The 18,557-nt window shown below is 34.7% G+C and overlaps 2 long non-coding RNA genes across 3 annotated transcripts in view; one reads left to right on the plus strand and one right to left on the minus strand.

Moving 5' to 3' along the window:
- Positions 1-18,557, minus strand: part of LOC141370452 (uncharacterized) — a 1,695,799-nt gene that overhangs the window by 1,541,811 nt on the left and 135,431 nt on the right. The gene's annotated exons all lie outside the window — the stretch shown is intronic.
- The window catches only part of LOC141370451 (uncharacterized), a 57,028-nt gene that overhangs the window by 29,397 nt on the left and 9,074 nt on the right, over positions 1-18,557 (plus strand). The window contains exon 1 of one of the 2 annotated variants that reach the window (XR_012374484.1): positions 3,094-3,151. The exons of the other annotated variant lie outside the window; for it this stretch is intronic. This is a non-coding gene — a long non-coding RNA (uncharacterized lncRNA). Of the gene's footprint in view, positions 1-3,093; positions 3,152-18,557 lie in introns of those variants that run through there. 2 annotated transcript variants of the gene reach the window in all.

Genomic DNA, 18,557 nt, shown 5'->3' on the forward strand with positions numbered 1-18,557 from the left:
TTAAGATGGCATTCAGAGAAAATACCCTGTTCCAAATGGAGAGAGGGCAATGGGTAAGATACATGAACAAACAATTAAGTAAAGATGAATCTGAGACATAAAGACACTGAAACAATAGGACATAGCAGATTCTGAGGTTTGGAGAGAAACTGCTGCCCAGGTGAATTACCCTGTCACATAATGCTGGTCTGGTAGGGTTGTCAGATTAAGCGAATAAAAATACAGGATGCTGGCTAAATTTGATTCTCATATAAATAATTTTTTAGCATTACCATGTTCCAAATATTGCATGGTATATACTTATACTCAAATTATTTTTATTTGAAATTCAAATTTAACAGGCTGTCCTGTATTTGGACTTGACTCAAAACCCATTGGACAACAGTGTTTCTATGAAGGAATTCCTTCTCAGTATTTCTCAGTAAATTAATACAATTTTTTTCTGGATCCCTAAAAAAAATCATGTCAAGATAGTAGGAAAAGTAGTAAAAATCTTTGTCAGTCTCCTGTGAGAATTAAAACATAACAAGCAACATAATAACACTACAGGTTTGAAGGAATCCTTTAAGGTAAGGTTAAAAGCAAGAGTAGGAAATGCTGACACTCAGAGTTAAGGTCAAGGTCAACAGGTTTGGAACAGGACAGGAGTACAAAGGAAAAAAGCTGTTGCTGTGTTATGAGTGTGGTTCTGTCTGCTGTTAATGATGGATGATTCCTGGCAACAAAATAAATATTAATAACTTTACATGCATGACCTATTTTATATAAATCCTATGAGTTGTGTTCCAAGAAAAGAGTCAGTTTGGGAAGCAAATTATGTCATCATGTCGACTTCTTTACCACACAATTCTTTGTAGTACTGTTTATCTATCTAGGAGATCCAAATGCTATATTTTTTAGTACTGTCCAACAGTGCTTGCTAATGCTTTACATTACTTAAATATTTGTTATAAGCTACAATTTCTTGTAAATATTATATCCATACTAACGATGAATGGGCCCCTAAGGGGGTCTCCAATGATCCTGCCCTCTTGGTATACACACTTTTGCAGAATCCCTTCCTACAACATACTAGAGTTGATCTGTGTGGTCAAGAGAAAAGGGCAGAAGGGATGGTATGTCACGTTCAGGATTGGTTATAAAGAGCACTTGAACTGCATGTGCTCGCTTACTCTTGCACTCTTTTTCTCTGTCTCTTGTTCTTGCTCTAGTTCTCTCTTATCACCACATAGCTCTGGGGGTAAAACATGTGTAGGAACCTTAAAGAGAGGCCCATGTGGTACCATGCAGATCATGGGTTCCTGGTTCAGAAAGTAATTACTACCTTCCAAAAATTCCACTATTAGAAAATGGAAGAGAAACATGGTTCAAATATTTCTTTACCAGGTGAGAACTGGATAAGGAACTTATGGTCTGCAATGGTACATGACTTATGTGACTAGAGGTAGGGCTATTCAAATCTGGAGAATGGAGGCACAGTTCTTAAAAGAGACAGATAAACTCAAAGCCTTATTTCTTTCCCTAGTCTCTGTATCTAACCACTTTATGATTTAGAATTTCTTAGCATTTTTATTTTCATTTAATATGTCCAGACCCTGTGGTGCTTACTTTTGAATGTCCACATTCCTGCTCCTTCCCAAGAATTCTGCAGATCTGATAAAATGCTCCTGATCCCAATATCATGGAAGGCAACTCACGGGTTTTGATGTATAAGCACTGGTTTGAGTCAAGGTGCTGATCTTTATTAGTTATGACACTTAACACCTCTGGTTCTTAGCCCCATCATTTGTTAAGTGGTGATAATATTTCTCTTATTGGCTATGTGAAAACAGAAAAAAATTTAGTGAAACATCTGTTAAATAATTCCAATAAAGAGAATTCCCAATATTGTTATATTTTATCTTCGGTCCTGTGAAGTTAGTACAACATATTTTTAATATAATATTTAAGTATAATATTCACAAGTTCACAAACTAAAAGTTAAGGTTAAGAAATACAACAGTTCTGGGGCACCTGGGTGGCTCAGTCAGTTAAGCGTTCAACTTATGATTTTGGCTCAGGTCATGATCTTGGGGTCATGGGATGGAGCCCTGCCTTGGACTCCATACTTGTGCAGATTCTGCTTGAGATTTTCTCTTCTCCCTCTGTCCCTCCCCCTGTTCATTCACGGTCTCTCACTCTCTCTATCTCTCTAAAATAAATAAATTAAAAAAAAAAGAAATGGAACCGTTCTATTATCATCCCAGAAAGTTACCCCACCCATGTCTTATTCTAATCATAAATCACATCCTCCCCAACAATACCACCTATCATGGTTTCTAATATATTGATTAATTTTGCCTGTTTTTAAAATTTTATAACCACTTTCTAATTCCCCAAATCTGTTAATATGTTACATGACTAATGGTTTTAGCAGATGTGGTTAAGTTAAGGACTTTGAGATGGGGTAATTGTCCTTGGTTGGTTATTCCAGTGGGCCCAATGTAATCACATGGGTCCTTAAAAGCAGAGAACCTTTCCTGGCTATGGTGAGGGAGAGGCAGAGACAGATAGAGAAAGACACACAGAAAAGGAGAGAAAGATAGAGAGAAAGTGACAGATACAGAAAGAGATAGATAGGCAGAGAGAGATGTGATGAGGGGAAAAGGGTGAAAGAATCCAACCCTGCTAGCTTTAAAGGTGAAGGAAGGGGAAATGAGCTAAAGAATGTAGGATACTTCTAGAAGCTGTGAGTGGCATGGGAAAGGATTCTAACCTAGTGTACAGAAAGGAATATAAGATACCTTTATTTTTGCCCAAGGAGACCTTTTTGGATTTTTGATCTAAAAACTGTAAGATAATAAATTCGTGTTGTTTTAAGCCACTAAATTTATAGTAATTTGTTATAGCAGCAACAGAAAGCTAATACAGGTATATTCCTAGAGCAAAGACTTGCTGAGTCACAGGGTAAGCTTATACCTGACTTTATTAGAAACTGTCAAACAGCTCCCCAAGTGGTTTTACCAGTTTATATTTTTACTAAGAATAAGTACATGAGAGTTCTAGTTCCTCCACATCCTCCTCAACATTTGGAATTTTCATTTTTCATTTCAGCTCCTCTGGTGAAATGATATTATGATTTTATTTTGCATTTCTCCAATAATCAATGAAGGTAAACACTTTTCATATGTTTATGGGGCATATGGGCATCCTGTCTTGTGATGTGACCGGTTAAGTCTTTCACCTATTTGTCAGTGTATTATTATCCTTATTCAATTCTGAGATTTTTTTTTTAATATATTTCAGATATCAGTCATTTTCCACACATAGTATCACAAATATCTTCACATCTTATCTATCTGTTTTGTCTTTCACCCTCTTGCTGGTTAATAAAGACAAAGGAAAAGATTAAGGCATTCTAAATCTCTTCAGGTACTATTTAACAAAGCTTTTCCTATTCCAAGATCATAAAGATTTTCTCCTATGATTTCTTCTAAAACCTTTTTTTTTTGCCTTTTTGCTTAGATATATGCAGTTTGTCCTTAAGGCAAAAGTTTTAAATGTTCTATTACAAATAAGAAAGGTCAAGTGAGCTAATGGAGATTTAAACATCAAATAGGAAGCAAGAGAATAGCTTGAATTTTGGTCTTCCACCTTACTTGTGTACACTGTCTTATCTACTGACCTTGTGAAGTCTTCCTTGATATTCAAAAATCAAATTGATCTTTCCCTCCCTCAGCCCTGCAATTCTCAACATCACTCATGTTGTATTTTGTAACAAGTGTGGATATCGTATGCATTTGTGCTTGCCTGCCCTGCTGGATTGTTAGCCCCTGTGATCACTGGCTGCTTCATTATTCATGTTTATGGGTCTCACAGAGTTAGCCCAGCATAAAACTGGTGGTGCTCATTACATGGCTGTTAAAAGAAAATAAGAATAACCATTAATTCCTCTGCTTTACATCTATATTTTACATAGCAACAATGACAAGCTATATGACTCAAAAAAGTCATTAAAAAAACCTTATTATAAATAATAGTCCGCTGGCATAAAAAAATGATCTGAGAAGAAAATCCCAAGTTAAAAAAAGAAATGTTTTTAAATGACAGATAACCATGAGGATAGGCGTGCTAACATTTTATACTTTTCTGTTCTCAGAAGGTTCATTCTTAGTTACTTGTACTTAAATTAAAGAGCATATCAAGTTAATGGAGGCTGTTATCTTGAACTACATTCTATGTTGTCAGCATCTTTAGTTGGAAATCCCTTTACAGACTCAGGCTGCCTTCAGAGAGCCATTTGTGTTGGCTAAAAGTGCCTTCCCAAGTATTCTTTCTCAATGGTTCTTTTTCAAGCTCAAGATAAGATGTGTTTCCCTGTTCTCTTGTGCTTTTAGTGTTTTTTTTCTCCCTAAATTACTGGTCTCATATATCATTTTCTATCATTCCTAATATACATTTATAACAGTGTTTTTCTAACATGCTATTCATTGGCTATTGTCATACTTCATTAATTTGTTAAAGTCAACATGATAGCTATGCAACATGATTATTCCAAATTACCACTTAGATTCATTTCATTCTACTCCTACACACATACATTCTTGATGTTTCAGGGATTCCTGCCCAACTGCTCTTCCCCTGGGATAGAGGAAAAAGCAAAAGATTTGAAGTGAGATAGACATTGGTTTAAATAATTCTAGTTTTGCCACTTATAGCTTCTGTCCTTGGACAAAGTTACTTAATCTCTCTTAAGCTCTGTTTCTTTATTTTTAAAATATAGGATTGTTATGAGGACTAAAAAAGTATATTCATGCAAAGTGCATAGCACAATCTCTGTAAAATACTAGGACCTCAAGTTAGTTCCCTTTTCCTTCCTGTGGAAACAAAGTTTAAAGGTGATTAAAGGATTCTGAGTGACATGTGAAAGTGTACAGGAGGCCAAAAGGGAGCCAGTGAGAATTCCTGAGAAGCAGATTATTTTGATCAAATTTGAGAACAGAAAGAATACTCTGCTGACAGTGTAGGTAAAACATGGCAAAATAAGATCTTTTTGGACTAAGCAGATACCATCAATGGGTAAAGAAATGGAGGTTATTGGAGCAATGATGATCTGGAGAATGCATGCCTTGCCTATATATGTTGAAATTCTGATGAACAATATTAAAATTCTTTTAATTTTAATTTCTTTAAGAAATTACAAAGACCCAGAACAGAACAGCTGCTGCCATAGGGATAAAGAGACCAATCCCTATAAGGACCAAAGAACATATACCAGAATAAATTAGTTGCTTTAAAGTTTAAATATCATCAAAAGAATCTTATTGTAAATGCTTGCCAAGATTTAGCTATTGAAGGTATATCTTCACATAAAAGAATCTAAAATATATCTTCAATGAATTGTGGATCACTACATCAAAAACTAATGATGTAATGTATGATGATTAACATAACATAATAAAAAGAAAGAAAGAAAGAAAGAAAGAAAGAAAGAAAGAAAGAAAACTAATGATGTATGGTGACTAATGTAACATAATAAAATAAAATAAAATTACAATTAAAAAAAGAAACTAAAAAAAAATACATCTTTTGTTTAGATCCTGATTCATAAATATTAGAATCACTTAGGTAACCATTAGTAAACATACATAGTTTCAAAAATATATTTAAATACATATGCATGTATTTAAGTGATTATAAATTATGTGTTATAAATTATAGACAAATCAATTACTTTTAATTTCATCATGTAATTTTTACTGTGAAGATCATTTTCAGCTTTTACAATGAGAATCACAATATTGCTCTACTAATCCCTCAAAAAAACAAGGCAGATGCACTAATGGATTTTCATAGTGGGGTGGATAATGCTATAATTATGAAGGGGTTGCTGCTGACTCATAAAAGCAGGTTTAGAGTTAACCTGAGGGGTGAAATCCAGGTTTTGGCCATGTAGGGTCATTAAAGAGCTGATTTTACATGCTGAGAAGAGCTGTATTTCTTTGGCTGAAATCCAATTCATGGATTGGTAGTATTTCCCAAAATTATTCCTGGACTTTATAACTAACCACCATCAAATAAATAAATACCTACATACATACCATCTACCCAGAATCAACATTGTATAACTCACTTTACATACATTATTTATAATCCTTACAACACTACTCAAGATAATGCTAACATATTCCTTACAGACGGGGAGATAAATGCATACACAATAAACAACTTGAACCAAATTCATATTTAGTATGTGTGAAATGCACAGTTTAAAACCTGATCGAGGGGCGCCTGGGTGGTTCAGTAAGCATCTGACTCTTGATCTCAGCTGAGGTCTTGATCTCAGGATCATGAGCTGAGCATGGAGCCTACTTAAAAAAAAACAAGCAAACAAAAAATACTTGATCTCTTTTCCTCACAAACTATGAGCGTATGAAAACTTCTGCTTTATTACTCACAAACATGAACTGATGGTGTGATACCAATGCCATAGTTTTCTGGTGTAGATGTGGATGCAGGGAAGCATGGGCAGTAGTTAGGCATCAACATCAGACTTTTTCACTAAATATAAAAAAATTTTTCTTAATAAAATTTCACAATATACATAATAACAAGTTTAGACTCTCCATATTCTATGACCCAGAAGCTCCACATATTGGAGTAAATCTAAGGAAATAATCAAAGATGAATACAGCTAATAATATTGTATTGTATATTTGCAAGTTGCTAAGAGAGAGATATTAAAAGTTCTCATCACAAGAAAAAATTGGTAACTGTGTGGTGATAGATGTTAACTAGACTTAATGTAGAGATCACTTCACAACATATGCATATATTGAATCATTATGTTGTACACCTAAAATTAATATAATGTGGTATGTCTATTATATCTCAAAAAAAAAAGAGATAAATAGAAAGAAGAGCATATACTATTTTTTTAAGAAGGCTCCATGCCCAGTGTGGAGCCCAATGCGGGGCGTGAACTCATGATCCTGAGATCAAGACCTGAGCTGAGATCAAGAGTCAGACACTTAACCAACTGAGTCACCTAGGTGCCCCACATATAAGATTTTTTAAAATACTGCTATTTATAACTCCAAAAGTTAGAAAGCAACTTATGCAACCAAAAATTAGTTAATTGTTCTATCACACATCCATATGATGTGATATTCTAATCATTAAAAAAGAATATTTACAATTAATATATGAGGAAGTGATTATAGAATGTTATATGAAAAGAAATAGAAGGTAAAACTATATACACAAGATGGTAAACATATACATCTATCCACATCTCTGCATCTATTTATTCCTTCTTTCTCTTTCTCTTTCTCTCTGTCCATCCATTCATCCATCCATCCATCTACCTATTATAAATATCAATGTTGTTTGTTAAAGATAATGACAGTTTTAAATTAAATTCTTATTTATAATTTCACTTTTCTGCTTTAAACATATATTGTTTTTAGCTTTAAAATAAAATCCACAATACTTTTAAAAAATATTTTTTGAAAGTAATAGCTTCCAAACAGCCTTTCCTTTCATAGTTTTAGGGCTCTAGAGCCAGAATATAGTTCAGATTTGACCAAAGTGAAAAAACTCTTATCCTGACTCAGGCAAGAGGGTAAAAAGAATAGGTGGGAAGATACAAAGCTGAAAAAGATTTGAAGGAAAAAAATGATAGTAGGTGGTAAGAATCTTCTTTGGTTTGAATAGATGGCTCCTGTTGGAGGAAGAGGGGTGAGGAATGTCACTTTTAGATATTTATTCTATGACTAAATTAGGGTTATGAGTATTGTGTTAACCCCATAATAGGAATAAAATAAAATTTAAAAGAATTAAAAAAAATAACCTAACATACTTTATGCTGAGAATTGTTGCCACCAATAGTAATTCTTATTTAAAAATTTTATAAGCTTTATTTTTATTCTTTATTGGCAAGAACTACTAGTTGTGGCCGTGATCTAAAATATAACATACTTACATACTTTGTGTGCATTTATAAAGTGGTGAATTTCTTAATATAGTATAAAATTTATAAAGGTTTTTTAATTCTTGATAGGAGAAATAAAAAAGGGGAGGTATCTAAAATCAACTTGGTAAACACCTCTTTGTATTTTAGTAAAGAAAATTCCTGGCCTGCGGTACAGAAACCCGCTAATGCTTAATTCTAAATTATGGTAAATTGTGGATAATGTTTTAGTGAGGTGTCAGAGCTATCTCAAAGAAAGGAGCATATTCGTGTGCATGCTAGAGCCAGCTAGTATGGCCTCATGAGAGCCAAATGTCACATTTCAGAGATGCTGTCATCTGACAAACACAACCATCATTAAAAATATATATATAAACTTACAGCTAAATTATGTTAAAAACAAAAGTAATAAGTACTCAAAATTCATTAATTCTTAACTATTTTCTTACATTTTAATTATTTCATTTCATTCTTACCTATACTCTTGAAATTACTTATATCAGTTGTTTCTCTATTCTGGAAATACTGTGTCATGGTGTTCTACTGCAAATCTCTTTCCAGTTCCACTTTCAGTAAGGCCACACTGGTAACTTGAAATCAATAATGGTGGAAGTATTTGTACTATGGAAATAAACCAGCAAATTCTAAATCAAGACTTCCATTCCCACCTTCACTGAAAATCTGGTTGTTAAATATTTATCAGCAACCACAGAACATATTATTTCTTCATGACATCATCTTTTTTTCCCCCTCCAGGCATGTCCAAATACAATAAGTTGTATTTGGGTATCATCCACTTTTCTGCACATACATCATGGAAAAACAAAATGCAATCAATCACAATCTATTTTATATTTATTGATTATTTGATAATATGTTCAGTGCTATCCAGTGATATTGATGCTGTAGAGGATAAAAGCACAAATAAAATATAGTCCTTGCCGGCCATTATGGTAAAGAGAGGGGGAATGGACAGATATTCAAGTATGCACTTCTTTGTTATTGAAGATAATGTATATCTACAAATATTTATTAATATTTAAAAGATCTTCATAAACAGTCTCTATTTTCTTCTCACAAAACCTGTGGAAAGTCAGCAAATAATTTAGTATCGTGCCCACTTAACCAATGAGAAATTCAAGACACGTCCAAGGTCATGGAGTGAGAACAATATAGAGATAAAATAAAATCCAATATCCTACTCCATAGAGTTACTATGTCCTGCGCCATTAGTGTTCTCTTCTACTATTAAAATTAAAAAGGAAAAAGCGCTTTCAAATTCCACCCACTAGACTCAGTGAAACTGTGTCTGGATACACTGAGCTTTTTCAGGAAAACCTCAAAGGCCTGTTATGGCAACCTTAAAATTATTGGCCTATTTTATGTAGCATAATTTTACAGTGATTCTCTAACTGTGGATTCTCATCAATCCATAAAGCAATATAATATTACACTTGAGATGTCACCTAGGACAGGTGGATTGGCAGAAGACACACATACTGCTAGCCCCAAATCTGTGTTTCAGGTGCCTGGGACATTGATGGGCACAAGGAGTCTGCGGTTCAGAGTAAAAGGCTATAAAATGAAAAGCATTTTTTTTTTTTTCCAAAAGAAAATCCTGCTGAAAGAGACAAGAGGCATCTAATGAGGTGGAGGATGAGACAGGCTGTAAGTGCATGAGGAGAATAACAGGAAAAAATAATGCTTGTAGGGTGCCTGGATGATGTAGTAGGTTAAGCGTCTGACTCTTGGTTTTGGCTCAGGTCATGTACTCAGGGTCCTAAGATCAAGCCTGCACTCATAAGGAAAGAACCATTTCTTGGAACAATGGTTATCCCACCAAGTCAGAAATGTGTTCTGGAGTTTGGGCTAGAAAGACAGAGAACAACTACCATGTTCATTACTAACCTAGGGAGAGTAACAACCATGCCTGAATTTGTAGGGATGTAGTATGCACAAAGTGAAGGAAAGAACATTTGTATTTTTGAAAACTGTTATATGAAAGAGAAAATGAACTAGTGTGGTTCAGTAAGGATGATTTTAGGATTATTTGATTGGTTATAGCTTAGGTGCTTGCCTTGTTCGGGAAAGCCTAGTTGGCTGTTTGTGATTGGTTGCTAATAAATTTCATTTTTTTTGATTCAAGTGCATTGACTCTGGCTTATGTATTTCCAGTTTGAGTTAGGTTTTGGGTTGTTTAGGTTTTGGGTTAGGTTTTGGGTTGCTTACATGGCCACCAAGGTAGTAGAGGACTTCAGTTAAGCCTTCTTATTTAATTAACAATATATGTTAACAATGTAGATACTGAGCATGGGTATGTTCCTTCCTTCAAAAAACAAACTAAAACAATGAAGTATGAGAGCACACCTTATGGGAGTGGAGCAACTGAGCTTCTTTTGGCAACCATGCCATTCTCCAGGGCATTCAATGATACACACTGTCAGTGAAATAAAAATCCTCAGAAAATTTAAGTAGCATTAGTTTCATTTCCAATAAAAATTGAACTTTGCCAAACATCTCTTTCAAAATCTAGTAGATGAGATAAACAAAAATTCTCCAAATTCCCTGATACCATGTTTACAAGACACTATCAAATTTAGATGAAGGAGGGAGGGTAAAGCCAATCAGATTGTAGCTTGACTGCTAAATGGACTTGAACTACAATCATTTTCTTGTGAAATATATCATTCGCACATTTCAAGTGGGAAGATACCTAATATCACTTCACAGTTCTTTTTCTAATTACCTTTTCTCCTCGAAATTCTAATGAAATGATATTGCATTTACATATCTTTAATGATGTTTCAATCATCTGTTATGAATATAGGCAATTTGCAACTTTTATTCAACATACTCAGTTGTGCACTGTTTATGAATTCTGATGTTTATTAGATAATTGACTAATTAAATCTTGTTTAGAGCTGAATTATTTAAGCATGTCCCCATAGACTCCATTTTTACTCCACTTAAATTCTAAAAGTCCTCAATGTTCTCTACTGTAAAACTCTGAATAAAGAACCTTAGTCTTTAAGAGCTCTGAATTTCCATGAAGTTTACCAAGGTATTTATCCTATTTTGCTAAAATCCTATAGATAAATATTCACAGTGGTAAGTTGTGATAGGCTTAAGTCAAGTACTAGTTCATGAGATTACAATGGTCTGAGGTCAATTAAATGTTGCTTTCTGCCAGGCCATTACTCTGGAAGTTTCTGGCTCATTATTTAGAAATTCTTATATTTAGTTTTCTAAACACACAAAATATTACGACAATCACTGTGGTTATGTAAAATATTTAGAAAGGTGAAAAAAAAGCAAGAATATTTGGAGAAATAATCAAGTCTGAAATTTTTCTGGTTTCTTTGCTCTTGTTTTTACGGTATATAGCATTCCATATTTCTTTAAGTGTTAATGGGAATTTGTCAAGCTTGGATAATTAATTCCATATTTAAACAGATTTAATTATCCAATACACAGCTGATTTTCTAAACTGTCCACACTGAGTTTGCTGAATAAATGTTACAGACAAACTATATAAACGATGATTGAAGTATTTTAAATGCAAATGCAAACACTTTCATAACTGTAAGAGAAGAAAAAGTGAAACTGGAAACAATAGGATTTCTTAAAGGTTTTCTCCTGGATTTTTGCCTACTGATTAGACTAATGACATCAAGGGACATCCCCAATGACTACCTATCACTTAACACCAGTCTTTTCTTATAGACCAGATGAAACAGCTTTTGCACAGAGAAGACACAAAGTGTTCTTTGATTACTGCAAATAACTTTGGGATTCTACCAAAGGTTCATTTGAGGCTTTGAATCCTCCTAAGGTTAGACAAACAGTTAGATTTTCAAACTATTAGAATTTTAATTTTTATGAAATATCTCTTTTATAAACACCATTTTCTCACCAAATGCATCAAGTCAAAATAATTCTAGTCATTGTAATCTCTTTGGTCATAGAATGTTCAAATATTTATATCTCAAGGTAGATGTCAGGAGGAAATTTTTTGAAGGACCGCATGTGGAATGAGGTAATGAAAAAAGACATATATATATATGCATGCATACATGTGCATGCACCTGTGAACACGCTAGGTGCAGGACCAAGATTTTATATATATATATATATATATATATATATATATATATCCATTTCAGTTCATTTTTATTCTAAAATGTGAAAAATAGGTGTATGATAAACCATTACCCATGAGTATTCTTTGAGAATACAACAACTGGGTGCTTCAACCAGTTTGGAGACTTTAGTTTTTTTTATTTTTAATTTCATTTATAATTAATATTTTTCCAGTTATTCATTACTACCGGATCTGGACATGTTATGATTAAAGTGTTTTATACTTTAAAAATGTTTATCACAACATAACCAGAATTGATTTTATTCATCATCTACATTAACTGATTTGCTTATATCAACTTTCTTTTTGAATAAGATTTCTTATTCTGATTTTATGGCTTTATAAATGATATGTTATTAAATATTCCCTTTAAAAGGAACTTTACTAAACTGTAGTTGTTTATATCCCAATAATCTATCTGTACTGATACCTCAGCAATGTCTTCACTGAAGTTTAATAAGTCAATGGAACGATATTCTACCTTACTTTGAAATTTATATTTTTGTTTCCTTTTTTTGATAATCTATAAAAATATTTGTTAATTACTAATGAAATATATAAGTAAACCACACACATCACCTACTCTTAATAAGTTTATAGTGTAAAATATAAAGGCAAGTGTAATCATTCTCATATAAAAGAGAAAATATCATTGTCTTACAAGGTACATATACAGTCAATGAGAAACCATGAGACCCAAACACCACCTCTATTCTATTCCAGAATAAGCAGCTTTTGAGATGGAATGCCTTAGAAGTATATAGTTCAGATAAACAATGTATAAGGAAACAGGGCATTTCAGGCAAAGGGAAGATAAATTATGAATAAGTATAAAGGCAGAAAATCACAAAGTAACACAGAAAAAAATTACTTCAGTCTAGTTGGATACTGTTAGATCCAAAATGGTGGTATCTGAAAAAGATTACCAGTTTGAATCCAAACTGTAATCAACCTTTCTCATTTTTGTGAACAAATTGTGAACTACTATCTACAAACCCTTCAAGAAAGATGTCAAGATAGTGAGAGAAAGAATATGTAAATATAATATATAAATGCATAGTAATAAATATATGCATTTATATATATGAATATATACTAATTTGAATATATACATATTACATGTATATATACATATATATAATTTATGTAAATCTTTTATGGGTCAGCAAGAGCAACTGAGGCATTAACTCCTAAGTGTATGGAAAATATCTCTACAACATTAAAGCATTGTGGAACCTCCTTTTGAAATAGACTGAGAGGAAACATACCAGCTTTCTTCCCTTTATAAAATGTCATTACTCTTTATGGCAAGTTTATTTCTGCCCTGTATAACTCTTTGTGCTCATTTATATATTTGTTCCACAAATGTTTCTTAAGTGTCTAAAAATATGCATGGCATGGTGGTAAAAGCAGGAATTATTAAAACACACACACACAGCTAAATACAATGTCTATCCTTTAAAAATAGTTTGTGAAACATCTGGGAGAGAGACAGATGGGAAAAACAGAGATGAAAGAACTAAGTTTTATACAAGTACTACCCTGAGTGCCTAACAGAGTCCAGTTCAAGAAGCCATATATTCTGCCCTAGTTACTGTAGTGGTAATTATTGTATATTAATTCAGGCTTCAATAAGATACCTGCAAAGCCTTATCAAGCACACAAATTCTTTAAGTATTTTTATTTTCTTGATTTTTAAAGTATTCTTAAGGTATTTCCCCTTTCTTTCTTCTTTCAGCCTATATTTCATATGCCACATAGCAGAGTACCTGACACACTTAACTTTCCTAAAGAGATCAACAACTGAATTAACTTCACAAACATCAGAACAGATATTTGGATTTATTGAGGCCAAATGAAAACACCTCTAAATTTTCCATCTCCTTCTAGCTACCATGTGCTGTAATAAAATTAAGTGTAACCCTCTTCCTGAAGACCATAATTTCATTTAAATTCCAATACTTGGGTTATAGTTGTGTCTCCATTTATGGCTCAAGCTCCTATGAGGAAGTTCCAAGATACTAAAGGTAAATTAGATAAGTAGGTTAGTATAATCCTGGTGGAATTCTCAGGAAAGCAGAGTACTCTTCTTTCTTCAGGTGGGATATAGCATGTAAGAGAAGGGACTGAAGACCATCCTGTAAAAAAATCTTTCTCCAGAAAAAAAGCCTATGTGATAGTTCTTTGACATTCTTAGTAAAACGGGTAAGCATACATTTTTTGACAACTGGCCAATGTTCTAGGAGTCCTACTGCCTCAGTAGTATATGTATTACTGCAATTTATTAATGGCCAAGGAGGTGATGGGCACTGTAGTGGATAGCTCTTAAGTATCACTAATCTACATTGTACAGACAAGGTAATTGAGATGCAGAAGCTTTACATGACCCACCTAAAGGAGCAGCCACCAGAGAGTAGGGGAGGGGATTTAGCACTAAGCTATAATTTTTACACTGAGAACAGTCAGTCCATTGGTGTCTCATGGTGAATCCCCACAGCACACATCCTTCAGTTATTGTCCTTCCCTTCCTGAGTGTGTTATTGCTAAAAATCCACTTAACTAGGCACTGTCGTGTAAGAAAATCAAGGGCCTGGGACTTACAATTCAAACACATGGCCTACTCTGATATGTAAACTCTGAGTTTCCCCTTACATTGACTGGAAGCAGTTCATGGAACCTTCTTTTCTGAGGCATAGGTTTTGATTTTTTTTTAATTTTATTTTATTATGTTACGTTAGTCACCATACAATACATCATTAGTTTTTGATGTGGTGATCCATGATTCATTGTTTTTGTATAACACCCAGTGCTCCATGCAGAACATGCCCTCCTTAATACCCATCACCAGGCTAACCCATCCCCCCAACCCCCTCCCCTCTGGAACCTTCAGTTTGTTTCTCAGAGTCCATAGTCTCTCACAGTTCATCTCTCCCACTGATTTACTCCCTTGATTTTCCCCTTCCTTCTCCTAATGTCCTCCATGCTATTCCTTATGTTCCACAAATAAGTGAAACCATATAATTGACTTTCTCTGCTTGACTTATTTCACTTAGCATAATCTCCTCCAGTCCCATCCATGTTGACATAAAAGTTGGGTATTCATCTTTTCTGATGGCTGAGTAATATTCCAATGTATATATGGACCACATCATCTTTATCCATTCATCTGTTGAAGGGCATCTCGGCTCTTTCCACATTTTGGCTATTGCGGACACTGCTGCTGTGAACATTGGGGAGCATATGGCCCTTCTTTTCCCTACATCTGTGTCTTTGGGGTAAATACCCAGGAGTGCAATTGCTGGGTCATAGGGTAGCTCTATTTTTAACCTTCTGAGGAACCTCCACACTGTTTTCCAAAGTGGCTGTACCAACTTGCATTCCCACCAACAGTGTAAGAGGGTTCCCCTTTCTCCACAACCTCTCCAACATTTGTTGTTTCTTGCCTTGTCAATTTTTGCCATTCTAACTGGTGTAAGGTGGTATCTCAATGTGTCTTTGATTTGAATTTCCCTCATGGCTAATGATGATGAACATTTTTTCATGTGTCTGTTAGCCATTTGTATGTCTTCTTTGGAGAATTGTCTGTTCATGTCTTCTGCCCATTTTTTTACTTGATTATTTGTTTTTTAGATGTTGAGTCTGAGAAGTTCTTTATAGATCTTGGATACCAACCCTTTATCTGTAGTGTCATTTGCAAATATCTTCTCCCATTCTGTGGGTTGCCTCTTTGTTTTGTTGACTGTTTCCTTTGCTGTGGAGAAGATTTTATCTTGATGAAGTCCCAAAAGTTCATTTTTGCTTTTGTTTCACTAGCCTTGGGAGATGAATCTTGAAAGAAGTTGCTGTGGCCAATGTCAAAGAGGTTACTGCCTATGTTCTCCTCTAGGATGTTGATGGATTCTTGTCTCACACTGAGGTCTTTCATCCATTTTGAGGTTATCTTTGTGTATGGTCTAAGAGAATGGTCGAGTTTCATTCTTCTGTATATAGCTGTCTAATTTTCCCAGCACCATTTATTGAAGAGACTGTCTTTTTTCCATTGCATATTTTGTCCTGCTTTGTTGAAGATTATTTGACCATAGAGTTGAGGGTCCATATCTGGGCTCTCTATTCTGTTCCATTGGTCTATATGTCTGTTTCTGTGCCAGTATCATGCTGTTTTGATGATCACTGCTTTGTAATATAGCTTGAAATCGGGCAACGTGATGCCCCCAGGTTTGTTTTTCTTTTTCAACATTTCCTTGGCGATTCAGGGTCTTTTCTGATTCCATACAAATTTTAGGATTATTTGTTCCAGCACTTTGAAAAATGCCATTGGAATTTTGATCAGATGGCATTGAAGGTATAGATTGCTCTGGGAAGCATAGACATTTTAACAATGTTTATTCTTCCGATCCATGAGCATGGAATGTTTTTCCATCTTTTTGTGTTTTCTTCGGTTTCTTTCATGAGTGTTCTGTAGTTCCTAGAGTATAGATCCTTTACCTCTTTGGTTAGGCTTATTCCAGGTATCTTATGGTTTTTGGTGCTATTGTAAATGGAATTGTTTCTCTGATTTCTCTTTCTACAGTTGCATTGTTAGTGTAAAAGAAAGCAACTGATTTCTGTGCATTGCTTTTGTATACTGCCACATTATTGAATTGCTGTATGAGTTCTAGTAATTTGGGGGGTGGAGTCTTTTGGATTTTCCACATAAAGTATCATGTCATCTGCGAAGAGAGAGAGTTTGACTTCTTTGCCAATTTGAATACATTTTATTTCTTTTTGTTGTCTGATTCCTGTTGCTAGGACTTCTAGTACTATGTTGAACAACAGTGGTGAGAGTGGGCATCCTTGTTGTGTTCCTGATCTTAAGGGAAAGGCTCTCAGCTTTTCCCCATTGAGGATGATATTCGCTGTGGGTTTCTCATAGATGGATTTTATGAACTTGAGTAATGTTCCCTCTATCCCTATACTCTGAAGAGTTTTAATCAGGAAAGGCTGCTGTATTTTGTCAAATGCTTTTCCTGCATCAATTGAGAGGACCATATGGTTCTTCTCTCTCCTCTTATTATTGATTATTGATACACTGATTGATTTGTGAATGTTGAACCACCCTTGCATCCCAGGGATATATCCCACTTGGCTGTGGTGGATGATCCTTTTAATGTATTAGTGGATCCTATTAGCTAAGATTTTGTTGAGGATTTTGGAATCCGTATTCATCAGGGACATCGGTCTGAAATTCTCTTTTTGGATGGGGTCTTTGCCTGGTTTGGGGATTAAGGTAATGCTGGCCTCATAGAATGAGTCTGGAAGTTTCCTTCCTTTTCTGTTTGAATTTCTTCCAAATTTCTTCTTGTGATTGAGTTCCAGTTTTAAGGCATTTTGGTCTGAGACTATGCAGGGAATAATCTCAATCTTTTGGTATCAGTTGAGACCAGAGTTGTGACCCAGTATGTGGTCTATTCTGGAGAAAGTTCCATGTGCACTCGAGAAGAATGAGTATTCTGTTGTTTTAGGGTGGAATGTTCTGTATATATTTATGAGGTCCATCTGGTCCAGTATGTCATTCAAAGATCTTGTTTCTTTGTTGATTTTCTGCTTAGATGATCTGTCTATTGCTGAGAGTGGAGTATTGAGGTCTCCTATAATTAACGTATTGTTACCAATATGATTCTTTATTTTGGTTAACAGTTGGCTTATGTAGTTGGCTGCTTCCATGTAGGGGGTGTAGATATTTACAATTGTTAGATCTTCTTGTTGGGTAGACCCTTTAAGAATAATAGAGTGTCCTTCTGTGTCTCTAACTACAGTCTGTAGTTTAAAATCTAATTTGTCTGATATAAGAATTGCTACCCCAGCTTTCTTTTGAGGTCCTTTGGCTTGGAAGATGGATCTCCATCCCTTCACTTCCAGTCTGGATGTATCTTTAGGTTCAAAATGAGTCTCTTGTAGACAGCATATGGATGGGTCCTGTCTTTTCATCCAATCTGCAACCCTATGCCATTTTATGGGTGCATTTAGGCCGTTCATGTTGAGAGTGATCATTGAAAGATATGAATTTATTGTCATCATGTTGCCTGTGAAGACCTTGTTTTTATAGATTATCCCTGTACATTTCTGTTCTATATCACTCTTGGGGTTTTTCTCCTTTTATAGAACCCCCCTTAATATTTCTTGCAGGGCCAGCTTAGTGGTCACATATTCTTTCAGTTTCTGCCAGTCTTGGAAGCTCTGCATCTGTCCATCCATTCTAAATGACAGCCTTGCCAGATAAAGTATTCTTGGCTCCATGTTCTTCTCATTTAGTACCCTGAATATGTCTTGCCAGCCCTTTCTGGCTTGGCAGGTCTCTGTGGATAGGTCTGACGTTATTCTGATGTTCCTCCCTCTGTACATAAGGAATCTCTTCCCCCAACTGCTCTTAAGATGGTTTCCTTAGTTCTAAGATTTGCGAGTTTTACTATTACATGCTGGGGTGTT

The sequence above is a fragment of the Callorhinus ursinus genome, unplaced genomic scaffold (assembly GCF_003265705.2).
Source record: "Callorhinus ursinus isolate GAN/ISIS: 27379988/994484 unplaced genomic scaffold, GSC_fseal_2.0 scaffold35, whole genome shotgun sequence".
Classification (NCBI taxonomy): domain Eukaryota; kingdom Metazoa; phylum Chordata; class Mammalia; order Carnivora; family Otariidae; genus Callorhinus; species Callorhinus ursinus.